The sequence below is a fragment of the Chinchilla lanigera genome, unplaced genomic scaffold (assembly GCF_000276665.1).
Source record: "Chinchilla lanigera isolate Chin_1 unplaced genomic scaffold, ChiLan1.0 scaffold00033, whole genome shotgun sequence".
Classification (NCBI taxonomy): domain Eukaryota; kingdom Metazoa; phylum Chordata; class Mammalia; order Rodentia; family Chinchillidae; genus Chinchilla; species Chinchilla lanigera.
The window spans coordinates 15,759,393-15,771,960 of record NW_004955434.1 but is presented as its reverse complement, the minus strand read 5'-3'; positions in this window follow the sequence as shown (position 1 = coordinate 15,771,960).

The following is a 12,568-nucleotide window of genomic DNA, read 5'->3' as shown; positions in this document are numbered from 1 at the left end:
GCCAGGAAAAGCTGTGATAATTTTTTAGTAAATATCAATAGGAAATTAAATTCAATGCATACAATAAAGTTACATATATATGAATTTGTGTAGAAACACACAAAATGGTTAGACAAGTGCATAGAACATGTATGTGCTCTATAAATATCAACCTGCATTATTAGTTAGAAATACTTTTTTAGTGTGAAATAGATATTTGTACCTCCAGTTACGTCTCTAGTGGCAGATACATAAGATTATTTTGAAATGCTGAGCTATAAAAATCAGAACACATTATTTATATAGCAAGTATTATCTAAAAAAAATTTAAAGCAAAGGAATGTGTATAAAGTTTTATTAGTACATTGCTGTAACCCAGAGAGTAAATTTCTTGCTTAAAACTTGGGTAGTAAGTAATTTATAGAGAAAACAGAAAAGCAGAAACCACATATTATTTGGGAATGTTTGTGTTTCCCCAAAATTCACACGTTGAAATCCCATCCCTCCAATGATGGTACTAGGAGGTGGGTTCTTTATGAGATGATTAGTTTTTTGGGTGTAATTAGGTGATTAAAGTCTTGCTCACTTGGATGGAATTAGTGACCCTGTGAAAGAACCTTGAGAGAATTCCATTAACCATTTTGTCCTGTGAGGTTACAATTAAAAGATGGCCCCTCATGAACTGGGGAACAGGCCCTCATCAGCCACCAAATCTGCTAGTTCCTTTATCTTCCCAGCCTCCAGAACTGTGAGAAAAATACTCCTGCTATTTATGGCAGGAATTTTGTCATAATACACTGAACGTACTGACAGGAGTACAAACAATTTCAAACACATTAAATATATAAACAGGAATCTGTCCACACAGGATAGACCAATAACTTAGCTGAGGGCCTGGATCCCGAGACAATGTCCTGCATGAGTCCAGCTGAAGACCTAGAGCCCATAGCAATGCCTCCCACGAGTCCAGCTAGAGGCCTGGAGCCCATAACAATGTCTCATACAGGCCTGTTTCTTGGATCTGCTCTGGGAAGGCCCAAAGGTCAGTGGTGGAAGCTAGAAAGTCTGTGCCAGCAGGATGAAGGATCTGTGCTAGCAGGCTGGGGGATCTGCACTGGAGCCAGGAAGCAATGCTCAAAGTAAGAACTAGGCAATGCTCAAAGTAAGAACAGCCACCCTTGGCAACGGTGAGGTCCCGAGCTCCTCCAATGATGAGAAAAGCCGAGTTCCCATCAGGAAAGCAAATTCAACAAGCTTCTCCAGGAGACTGAGTAGTGCACCATCTTCCCCTCTGCAGCCAGGAAGTGATGCTCAAGGTGAGGACCAGAGCTCCCCCAAAGTGAACCATAGCCATTCTCCGTGACAACGAGGTCCTGAATTCCTCCTCCAATGAGAACAACCACGTTCATCAGGAAAGCCAGCACGACAAGGTCCTCCAGCATAATAGCTCAAGAAAGCCAGCAACTCCCTAACAGCTTCCTAACAGCTTCCCAGCAGCTTCTACCAGCTCCCAGTAGCCTTTCTCTTCTCCAGTTCTTCCTCTTATGCTGCTGGCAACAATCCTCAGGTGGGCCTCCCACACCCAGCACCACACTGGTTCACTTCAGCTGGATGTTATAAGCTGACCACCAGATGTCAATCCACCACAGCATGGTATAATTTTCTTTTTGAATTGACATTTAAATGACTTGCAACTTTCCCCCGTATATAATGCTGTAACATTGTATGGTAGATATTTGTAAAAACCTAGTTTCTCTAAGACACATTGCTAAAGGTTGACATAGATTCCTGCTTATAGGTGATATTTTTACTGCAAACATTTTCTCTGACATCTTTTGACAGTTTCCATGGTTTTAACATGAGATGAGACTGCCCTTTCTAATGCACTGGATGGCAGTGACAACACCTTTCCTTTTGCTCCTCACTGCTTCCGTCTTACATTTTCTTTTCTTCCTCCTGTCTCCATCATCCTTGCCTGCTTCCCTCCTCTTTTCCCTTTCTCTCTGTTTTCCTTCTCTTTTATCTTCCATTTTGCCACTTCAATAATGAAGAAGAGCAGCAAATTGTTATTTTTAATTTCAATGAAGTTACTATAGTAGTTGACTTCAACTTTTTAAAACATTATTTTTACATTTCTTCTGTAAAATTGTTTGTTAAAGTCTCCATAAATATTAAAACTCTAGTCTTTTGCCTACCAGGAATTCAAACAATTGGAGAATAATGTCTTTTATGTTTAAAATATATTTTTAAAATGTTATAATATATTTTAATGGATACATATATATTTAACTGTATGTATTTATAAGGCCCAAAGTGATATTTCAATACATGTGTAAATGTGTAATGATCAGATCAAGGTAATTGGTGTATTCACGTAATTTCACAGACACATACTATTTCTTTGTGTTGGTAACCTTCAAATCTCTGTTCACTGCTTTGAAATATGCGGTTGTTATTAACCATAGTTTTCTTGCAGTGATAAAGCATTAAATCTACTGCTCTATCTACTTTCGTCTCCTTACTCATTGGCCACTTTCTCTTCCTCCCTCGTTCCCCTCGTACCCTTTCCCTCATACCCTTTCAGGCTCAACTGCTCTTCTCCTCTCCATTTCTTTTGTTTCGTTATGTAAGTGAGAACATGTGGTATTTAACTTTCTGTGGCTGGCTTCTCTCTCTTAAAATAAAGTCCCCCAGTGCCAACATGTCATTACATTGATAGAAATTACATTCTTTTTCATGGATGACTAGTATTATAGGCTGTATATGTACCACATTTTTAAATCCATGGATCTATCAGAGGAAACTAGGTCTTTTACACATCCTGATTATTTTGAATAGTGATGCAGTAACAATGAGAGTGTAGATATCTCCTTGATTTAGATTTCATCTAGATATTTGTGCCGTAGTGAGATTTCTGGATTCGGTGGATTTTCTATATTAAATTTGACTGATGGACTTCCATACTATTTTTCATAAGAGCTGCATTTATTCACATGCCCAACAATAGTGTGAGAGTTTTCCTTTCTCCACATCATGGAGAGAAACCTCTGACAATCTTTTCCTTCACAAAGTCTGTGTCTTCAATCAAAAGTTTTTGTAGGTACTCATGTATACTTCATTTTATGTTTTTAATATTTTTCTTTGCATTTCAGTCTATGTTCCCCGATGATGCTAAATGCTGCCCTTTGTCTGAATTCTTTCATCAGCAGGTTCCTTCTTTTTGAGTCTCTCTTGAATTCTGTCCTTTTCTCTGGTTACCTACCATTGCCTACACTTGAACTACATTTAAAAAGTTATAATGTCTTTATGTTTTAATATCTTCATAATGAGTCATTATACTTAACATATTATTTATTTATACTTACTAACATGCAGATTTAAAAACTGTCAATATCAAGGAGAAAACAATTATAGATTAGTTCCAATTATACCATAATAAGGTGTATTTATAGACAAATAAGGAAGTGAAACTTAATAATCTGTTATACTATGAAGTAGTTAAATTTTAAATATTTTATACCAGACATGATACCAGAAACTCATGAAATTCTTAGCCTTCAAGGGTGTTATGAAAATGAAAGTAGAAAATTTATGTTAGACATCAAAATTTATCTGTTAATAAATATAGATTAATTTGCTAAAGGATAATTTCTCACTGAGTTTTAGGTAGACATTAATGATAATTTATGATACAATTACTGCAGGAGAAAACACAAGTGAATCCTTATAATCAATATATGTCACAAGATTTGCCAGCTATAATACAACTATTTAGACAGGTGAGACCAAATTAAAGGTAGCAGCCAACCTCAGACCCTTTATTACTCTAACTTTCCAACAAATGCATCATTTTTTCTTAGCAGTTGCTGTTACAAAAAGGAAAGTTCTATGTTAAATGAACAGGAGAAAGTGCTTTATTTTTTTTAAAAAACCCTCTCATACTAACAAATATTTCCTCTAATACTAAATTTAAATCAGAAAATGTTTTATTTAGAACTATTTTTTGAATCTTTAAAATAATCATTATTTAAATCAGCAATGGAAATTCTTTTTTGTTTGGAAATTCTTTTAAAACTGAAGATTTAAGAGAATATTTCCATCACAAAAGGAAAATATTTTTGTGAACTTCATAATAAATAGTCTGGCTTCATATGTAGCTCAGTGGTAAACCATGTATTTAGCCTGTATGATGCTCTGAGTTCAATCTTTGCCATAAAAATTAAAAGACTAGCTTTTGTGGTATATTCTGGCTTCATGAATATGCTAACTACCACTGATGATAGCTCATATATAATAAGTTTATAGCTTTGTATCATAATTCTCTGGGTCAATTTGAATAAATCACTGTTGTAATTATTATTTATGCCAAGAAAAGAAAAAAAGAACAATGACACACTGAAGAAAAATAAAGAAAAAAAAGAACAAATAATTGTGATATGGAGTAGCTTAAAAAGACAAGAAAATGAGTGAAAATTGATAACTAAGAGCATGTCTATGTACATTCATTCAGATTCCTGTGTTCCTGATGCATTTCTCCCCCCACACACACAAACATGCATATCTACCATTCCATTTCAGTTAGTTTAGTTAGGAAAAGATGCTGAGAATTTCAGCTTCTGCTGTTCATTTCAGGCATTGCTCATTTCCTGTTTGCTTACTCTCAGTTGAATTGTTTTGAAAGGAGCTAGAATAATAGCTCTATAAACATAGCTCTGTGTCATTATGCAGTTGTGCTAGTTTAGCTTTGTTTTCTTGACATGGGGTGTTGGATGTCAGATTGGAATATACGCTACATGTAACAAGACTCTGACCAGAGTGTGGTAATCTCACTATTTTTCTAACCCATGAGTTCATTAGATAACAGGACTGAATGTTTTATTTTTCTTAGTGCTTTAGTCTTAGATATAAACAGACACTGTGCAGCAAGCCAAGTGACCCTTCCTTACCCATCAGGAAACAATTCCCTGCGTGTCTACCGCTATGTATTTTTGTCTTTTACTGGACTTTTTCTTGTTACCACAGCCTTTCCTTTCTTACTGCGGTCCGATCTTTTTATGTTCCAATGATCCCTAGTTGTTTTATTTTTTAGTTTCCATAAAGTCATATTTACTTATTAATTCGGAACCTTTCCCGGTCTGAATAATTTTATTTGCTAGGAGAATTTTATCAGGACCATACACCCCCTATCATAAGCAGAATAAAACATATGCAAATTAAATGTAATATACAGCTTTATTACAGAAAGTGTCTTGTGAGTATGTCATGAATATTTAATCAATCTCTCTTTAAGATTAATTTCAGTTTTCTTTTTATGTTTGGAGCTAACACTTCAAATGTCAAAGGTTTCTGTAGACGCTGGCAGTGCTCACAGCCCTCATCCTTGTGTCTAATAGATAAAATGGGCTGGAATTTCATGACTGATAGCTCCATATCTTCAAAACTGCAGTGTCGCACCTGTGATAGTTGTAACTTTGGTGTGTTCCACCCGGTACTGACCACCTCATCCTCACTATAGTGGTGAAGGAGGGATCCACTACCCTAACTATTATGAAGCGGCTGGGCCCATGACATGTGACAGTGGTCAGACGACACGGGTAAAATTTATGCTTTCACAGCCTGCGGGAGGTAGACACCACAGCCGTGCATGGAGGGGCCCCTTGGAGCAGCGTGAACCAGTGTGCACGATGGGAGGCAGACACTCTGGTACCAGGAGAGTAGGGTGACAGTTGCTTCCTGGAGAGCATGTGTTTAACAGGTTTGTACAACTTAGGGAGCGATAGGGAGGCGAAACCTGTTAGATTGAAGATGCCGTGGAGGACAGCTCATCTTGTTTGCAGCGGATTTATCTAGGCAGGGAACCAGTATGTGGGGGGCACACCTGGGTAGGCTTTTCAAACTCTGCCACAGTGAGAGACATCAAGGCAGCACATGGGATTTGAACCCCACCAAATACACCCTCCTTCCAGACATTTCCCTTTCTTTCTCACAATCGCTGTATGCAGAGAGGGTCATAGGTTAGACCCATATGAAGACAGTCTTTTCTAAAGTTACTGTTTACTGAAGCATAATACCAGTTTTTCTTCTTAAATGATAAAAACGGGCTATCCAAAAGAGAAGTTGTAGATAAACAAGGATTACAAAAATAATTAATTTCGACTGTTCATGCTTTTAGCTGGTATGTGGTACCAGTGCCAGGGTCACGTATTTGTCATTTCAGAGTATACTTCTCTTTTTTATATATACGTTTCTCAATAGTTTTCACGGATAGGCATCAATCTAATTTAATTAATGCAGCTTTAAATAATCATAGCCTACTGTGGTTACTGATGTTTCAAAACCCACACTAATTTTTAAAAATCAGTAATACTTTATATAACTATTGTTTGTATATTTAAAACCAAAGAAAAGACAAAATCTTTATCAGAGTCCACTCAGAGATAGACGCTGCAATTACTTTATGTATTACCCCAAATAGTGAAAGTGGTTTTCTGTTTTTGTTTTAGTTTTGCTCACAAGTGATGAATTTTTTCAGAAAGTGAGCTAGATAGCAGTACGAAGAGTAAACTTGGTTTCCAGTGTTTATCATGAGGACTAGATTCCAATCTTTGCTCAGAACATATCATAAAGCTGAATTTGGTGAACTGAATTTGATCAAGTCTGCCCTTGGTCAAACTGCCAAGGTAATATTTCAGATATTCACCTTCCATTACAGAATAGACACTGGTTACAGCTTTGTCTGATCAGAATGAACTCTGTCTGAGGACAGAGTCAGATCGGGTAGACTCCTGAAGTACTGGGGATAACATCTTTCTTTGCTACTTTATGAAGAGAATGAGGAACAGAGGTGCCAGCGAGGGAATTTGATGACTTAGATTTTGTGTGCTCAGTGTTTTGGGCTCGGGGTTAATGTCACACAAAAGCTGTCGGAGTATTGTAATAACTAGGTGGTTGTAACTGGGCACAGCTACATGAAATCGGTCCTGCAACCAGAGAATAATGAGTTTATTTTGTTTTGTATCAGAAGGTACTCAGCAGGCACTGAACAGAAGTAGTTTATGTACCTAACTTTGTGCTACTCTATGCCATTTTAAATTCTCATGGCATCCATTCCTTATCCACACTTGTTATTAAATAGGTATTTCCCATGAACCGCTCATTGTACACAAATTTATTTCTACAAATAAGTTAAATAAATAGGTGTATGCTGTTCTGTTGTTATATTACAAATCTGTTTTATTTACCTCAAATTGCAAATGTAATACTTAAACAGCAGCATGAATGAGCAGAAAGAAACCATTTTTCATTGTTGGTGGGACTGAAAACTTGTACAATCATTATGGAAATCAGTGTAGAGATTCATCAAACAGCTAAGAATAGAAATTCTATTTGACCCAGTTGTTGTACTTATTAGGTTCTTCCCCAAAGAGTTAAAGACCTCACACTACAGTGATGTATGCACGCCTGTGTTTATAGCAGCAGAATTCATAGTAAGTAAACCTTGGAAACAGCCTCTCTACTTAGCAACAGGTGAATAAATAAAGTGTGGTATTTTTTACACAGTGGAGTACTACTGTGCTGTGAAAAAGAGAAACTTGAGTCATTTGTGGGAAAATGGATGTACCTTGAGACCATAATGGAAAGTCAAATAAATCAGATGCACAAGTTTAAATATCAGATACTTTTTCTTATATGAAAAAGTTAAGATATAAGTAAGACACAAAATAAAAGAGAGAAGAGAAAAAATAGAAAGGACAAAAGTTATTGTAACTCAGTGGAGACAATATATCCCAAAGTATACCTTGACTTAATACAAATGTCTTAAATGTTTTATATGATTTTTGGCTTAATAGTTTAGCTTTTAATTTTATATATATACAAATAACTTTATAAGGTATTATAAGATAAATAAATGCATCTGATGTTGACAAAATAAAAGGAGGTTAAGGGGAAGGGAAGAAAAGAACTGAAATGCGTTAAGTGCATGCACCAATTCCCTATAATAAATATAATCATTATGTGCTCAGACAAGTACTGATAAAAGAGAAAACAAATTTTAAAAAAAGATCGAAAGACTCCATCTTCATTTAAAATGCAAATACTTTACCTTTTCTTTGTCATGTGACTTGACTGTTAGAGAGTATTTATGCATACTTTTTTATTTTGGGCTTGGCTTTGACCAATGGAACGTGAAAGAAAAGGAGAGCGGCCCGTGTATACATCTGCGTTTTGTACTTCTGACATTGGCAGGAAAAGAATATGACAGAACCACTTATAGGCAGGGGCCGCATGCAGCACATGGAGCACAGCTGAAAAAACGTGCGTCCAAGAGCCCAGTTCAACAAACATGCAGACAAATGGGGAAAAAAAAAATCAATGATTGTTGGTGTAAATCACCTGATTTTGAGATTTACTTACTGTAACTTAATTTTGACAATATTTCCCTGCTGTAAAGACTTATAAAAGACTATAATAGCTCATGACATTATGAATGTGTAAAATCATAAACTTTAAGATATAATGCATCGAAATAAGCATCAGTCAAATGTATAGAATTTAACAAATGGATTCTACAAATAATTCATCTTGTGCAAATGTAATTTACTAGCAAAAGATATCTTTCCAACTCAAGCTACAGATTTTAGGAATAAATCCTTGATAATACATAGACATTTTGAACTCTTATACAAACTATCAAAATTTCCTAAACCAGAATAGCATTCTTGCAAGAAGCTTGCCTTCTTTGAGAGCTTATGCAATTTAAAGCCATTAGATTGAAATCCAGGCTCTTTCACAGAAGTCAAAATTGGCTAAGGTTGGGGGTCTTCACTATGTGTGTGACTGTTATAGTCGGGGGACTGAGTTTATCAAGGACAGCCAGAAAAAATATTACTCTGGCCTTGACATTTACATTTTGGCCATTTGCCAAAGCTCAGTGTTAATTCTGCTGGTGAAGTGGGCATAGTTACTAGTAAGACTTCACTCCAAAAAGTATTTGCAAAGAGAAATTTTCATTCCAAGAAATGACAACAGCGATGTGGCTTATTTTCCTGGATTTCATTATTTTGTGAAACTCCATCATGTGCTACGTTTAGAAAAAATCCTGGCTTTTGGGAAATTTTCCCAATGTCTCTATGAACATAGAAGGCAGAGTAAATCAGTCGAATAGAGATGAATAAAATCCTTTTAATATTTGAAATCATAAAATCAACCACTTAAAATAAAAGTTTCAAAAATCATTCTTGCTGATGAACTTTGAATATTTTTTTTGAGACAGGGTTTTGCTATGTAGTTCAGGCTGGCCTTGAACTCTATTAGTAACCTAGGCTGGCCCCAAACTCACAGCACTCCTCCTGCCTCAGTCTCCCAAGTGCTAGAATTACAGACATGTGACATCATGCCCAGCCTGAACTTAGAATATTTTGATGATCAAGATAGATGTGGGAGAATATCTGAACCATTTAAACATGTTTTTATACCAAAGAATTAGAGTGCAGTTTATTATACACTTCTGTCTGTATGCAGTACTCTTCTGCTGAAATGATATCCTTTTTCAATTCTTTGTATCCCACCTGTGAAGTATAAAACTATTACCATGGTGTATAAAATTACTTGAAGAGCCTATGTAGCACCTCAGTTTTTTGAAATAAAGAAATTATGAATAAAAAATGCTGGAGTTTTTGACCATCTGAAGACAGGTGAACCCTTACTACATTCAGGAAGATCTTTCATCCTCCAATAGACTGTTCACTGCCAGGGGACACTTTCATAACAACTCATGTTTTCCCCCCAAATTAAACATATATGTAAAAATAGCACTATGGAAATCATCATGGGATAAGTCTGAACAAGCTCTTTTCCAAGCACCGCAAGTTTAAATTATGGAGGTGTGACATAGCAAATCTAGTTTTAACAAAAGGCATGCAGTTAGGGTTTAATAGGATCTGTGCTTTGAAATATTTTCTCTCTAATCCTATATTTTCGAAGTCTCTCCGCTAGATAAATTATTAACTTTTTGCTTCTTTCTTCTGTTCAGTGTATTCTTCTGCTGCAGCTTGTTTATTCATATTTCAATAGTTCTCTAGTGTCCAGGAGCACATAAAAATATTTTCACTGTGGATTTTTTTGCCAATAAAATAGTTTTCTGATTATTTTTTGTTAAAACTTTGCTGTAGGTCAAGGCTAACTTTGCATACCCTGATGCACTCGTTGAACCGTGGCATTTATTTTAGAGCTCAGATGATTAAGAATACCTTAAAATTCATGAATGACAAGATGTGAATAATAGCATCAAACCATTGCTGGGCAGAGAGGGCAGATTTGCAAAATAAAGGTTACAGTACAGCTACTATGTTTTTCTTGGGGGCTGATAAGAAAGCTTAGTTGTAATTTTTACTCTGACAATTCTTTCTCTAACCAAGTCAGCAGACAATAGTGTTCTTCTAATTATAATTTAAATGCTGTAATTTTATAATTCTTTGAAAAATATCTGAGATTTGTCTGCAAGGAAAGGGCTATGAGTTTGCTAAGGCAGAACGTTACAGTGATTTATGTTGATAGGAAATATATTAGTGCAACCTTCTATAGACAACTAACATTATGCAAGATACTTTAAATAAATGGCCATTGTTTCAAAGGATATACACCAATGTATGGTGTTGTTTTCTAAGACTTATTTGAACTTGTAATTGAGTCACAGAGAGGGTTAAATTTGTAGTTCAATATTTAAGTGACCTGGATATAAAAGCATTTTTGCACACAGTACATGACTATGAAACAATACTCTACCCCCAGTTAATGTCGTTGATAAAGACAGAATCTGAAGGTTTGAACACCTGTCTCACTGGTTTTATGGGTAGCTCAGGATGGTAAAGTTAAAGTATACATCAGAGAAGAGAACAAGCTACTGAAGTGTGATGTGTGTTTGCATGCGTGTGTGTGCCCGCGTATGTGATGAGCCTGTGCGTAGGGATGTGCTAGGTGGAGAAATCTGAGAGCTTGGAGGACTGTGAGAGGTGCCACCACCAAGGATAAGAGGAGTTCATGGAAATATCTGCTATAGCATTTTGATGTACAAATGTTAATCTAATACCTCATCTTGTTTTTTGAACAAAGGCTCATACATGTCAGTTCTGTATGCTAACAATTATAGACACATTTTTGTAACCTTGAGCTGACTGTTTGAATTATTATATTATAGAAATATATGAATTCTTATTATTAAGGACAGAAATTACAATACTATTCTCTGTATCAACAAAACACTTGCAATGCCAAATCTGTAATTTAGGCAAGAGTCTTTGGAACATAGAAATAACAATAATGGCAAAAGATTATGTGCCAATTTGTTTACTAATTCCTAAATTGATATATACCTTGTCAGCCTGCTTGCACAATATTTTGATTGAGCACAGAAAAGTCAAATGAAACAGTCATTCATTATATAAGCTCTTTATTATGACCAAATACACAAATTTTAAATATTAAAATAGATTTATTATACAGTGAAATATAATTTCACGAAGTGGATGAATGATGCATGGTGGATTTCTGGTTACTCACCCAAACAACATTCTTCTTTCTATAGAATTTCAGGATTTCTAATGGAGTGTATTTGTCAGCTTCCTTTGTAGCTAGTTGCAGCCTCACAACTATAGTTCTGATTTTAATAATATGAGCAGACATGATGTGGAAATTTCATATCACATTTATAAAATGAAAATACTTGCCTTCTACTTATGTTCTGTCTGCTTCATCTGACTGCAATGTAGTGAAAAGACGGTGGGGAAATAAAAAGTGGAAGGTGTTGGCTAAGGCACACCCTTATCTCCAGGGATAGAATTCCTCAGCTCTGCTATAGCTACAGGTTGTGGGAGGATTTTGTTATATTATTGCGGTAACTGCATTGAATGTGTCTGTGTATCTATCTTTGTAATAACTATTTTCCACTTTTCTAGAATGCCCACATCTTAATTCTATAGTTCCACTCATATTTTACTATTAGTCTCTTCAGCAAGGTGAAAGCACAGTGCTTTAGGAAAGCTAAATATCAGTGTGTTGTGAAGGAACCATTTGTTGACACTGTGTCTAGTTTTCTGTATCTTTTCCTCTGTCTACTCGAATTCTAAATGAGATTAACTTCTACAAACATATTTTGGATTAGTGGAAGGTATAAAGTAAAAAACATTATCAACATACCAATTCTTGTATAGCAAAGAGGAAGGAGAAAGTTTCTAATCTTCAAAAGCTTTTTTCTTCACCTGTAAGACAAAAGCGTTTGGCAATGTCCACAGTGTGTGGGACTTGATGCCTTACCTGTCTCACCCGTGTGCTTTGTGAGTGTAGTAACATTAAAGATCTCACTCCAACTCTATCCAAGCTTCCAATGTTTTCCTACCTATTTATCTTCTCAACCCACTGGTTGACCCTAGGATTACACGTGGAAATCTTTTTTATTCAACTTTGTAATGCCCAGTATAATAGCTGAAAAAGGTTTTAAAATGCATTTATATAATTATAAATAAGTCACAAACAGTTTACTCCCAGATAATTTTCCAAGTTCTTTTTTTTTTTTTTTTTTTTTTTTTTTTTT